This window comes from Triturus cristatus, chromosome 7 (assembly GCF_964204655.1).
Source record: "Triturus cristatus chromosome 7, aTriCri1.1, whole genome shotgun sequence".
NCBI classification, from domain to species: Eukaryota; Metazoa; Chordata; class Amphibia; order Caudata; family Salamandridae; genus Triturus; species Triturus cristatus.
The window spans coordinates 1,035,368,271-1,035,370,407 of NC_140590.1; positions in this window are offsets into that span (position 1 = coordinate 1,035,368,271).

The following is a 2,137-nucleotide window of genomic DNA, read 5'->3' on the forward strand; positions in this document are numbered from 1 at the left end:
AGTCATGCACAGTATTTACAAGCGAGTGGGGTTTTCAGGTTTCAGTCTGTAATGCAAATACATTCAGCATCACTAAGGCTGGTTGCCCTTGGTGGAGTGTAGGCAGTCACAGAGAATGCACATGGTGGTGGTCTGAAAAAAAAACAGCTTGGACACGTGCAATTAAATAAATCAAAAATAGTGGTTTCATAATGTGTCAGTCTGTAAAAGTGATTTCAAATTGTAAAAAGAGATTTTCACTTGGCCCGAAAAAAAAAGAGCAGTAAGTGTGCTTTCAAATTGGCAAAGAAATTTCGTTTTGGCACTAATGTGAAAACATGACTCTGTGTGCATAGAAGAATTATAGGCAGAGATTTATTGCGTCTTGCTCTGGTGATTTCACAGTTGCATTAGATGGAAAGGGGGAGCGAATTTTTGGGGGAAGAAGCAGAGTCTTAGCACACACCCATGTGCTTGCCGTGTATAGTCATGCACAGTACTTAGAAGCCAGTGGGGTTTTCAGGTTTAAGTCTGTAATGCAAATACATTCAGCATCACTAAGGCTGGTTGCCCTTGCTGGAGTGTAGGCAGTCACAGAGAATGCACATGGTGTTGGTCTGAAAAAAAAACAGCTTGGACACGTCCAATTAAATAAATCAAAAATAGTGGTTTCATAATGTGTCAGTCTGTAAAAGTGATTTCCAATTGTAAAAAGTGATTTTCACTTGCCCCGAAAAAAAAAAGAGCAGTAAGTGTGCTTTAAAAATGGCAAAGAAATTTCGTTTTGGCACTAATGTGAAAACATGACTCTGTGTGCATAGAAGAATTATAGGCAGAGATTTATTGCGTCTTGCTCTGGTGATTTCACAGTTGCATTAGATGGAAAGGGGGAGCGAATTTTTGGGGGAAGAAGCAGAGGCTTAGCACACACCCATGTCCTTGCCGTGTATAGTCATGCACAGTATTTACAAGCCAGTGGGGTTTTCAGGTTTAAGTCTGTAATGCAAATACATTCAGCATCACTAAGGCTGGTTGCCCTTGGTGGAGTGTAGGCAGTCACAGAGAATGCACATGGTGGTGGTCTGAAAAAAAAACAGCTTGGACACGTGCAATTAAATAAATCAAAAATAGTGGTTTCATAATGTGTCAGTCTGTAAAAGTGATTTCAAATTGTAAAAAGAGATTTTCACTTGGCCCGAAAAAAAAAAGAGCAGTAAGTGTGCTTTCAAATTGGCAAAGAAATTTCGTTGTGGGACTAATGTGAAAACATGACTCTGTGTGCATAGAAGAATTATAGGCAGAGATTTATTGCGTCTTGCTCTGGTGATTTCACAGTTGCATTAGATGGAAAGGGGGAGCGAATTTTTGGGGGAAGAAGCAGAGGCTTAGCACACACCCATGTCCTTGCCGTGTATAGTCATGCACAGTATTTACAAGCCAGTGGGGTTTTCAGGTTTAAGTCTGTAATGCAAATACATTCAGCATCACTAAGGCTGGTTGCCCTTGGTGGAGTGTAGGCAGTCACAGAGAATGCACATGGTGGTGGTCTGAAAAAAAAACAGCTTGGACACGTGCAATTAAATAAATCAAAAATAGTGGTTTCATAATGTGTCAGTCTGTAAAAGTGATTTCAAATTGTAAAAAGAGATTTTCACTTGGCCCGAAAAAAAAAAGAGCAGTAAGTGTGCTTTCAAATTGGCAAAGAAATTTCGTTGTGGGACTAATGTGAAAACATGACTCTGTGTGCATAGAAGAATTATAGGCAGAGATTTATTGCGTCTTGCTCTGGTGATTTCACAGTTGCATTAGATGGAAAGGGGGAGCGAATTATTGGGGGAAGAAGCAGAGGCTTAGCACACACCCATGTCCTTGCCGTGTATAGTCATGCACAGTATTTACAAGCCAGTGGGGTTTTCAGGTTTAAGTCTGTAATGCAAATACATTCTGCATCACTAAGGCTGGTTGCCCTTGCTGGAGTGTAGGCAGTCACAGAGAATGCACATGGTGGTGGTCTGAAAAAAAAACAGCTTGGACACGTGCAATTAAATAAATCAAAAATAGTGGTTTCATAATGTGTCAGTCTGTAAAAGTGATTTCAAATTGTAAAAAGAGATTTTCACTTGGCCCGAAAAAAAAAGAGCAGTAAGTGTGCTTTGAA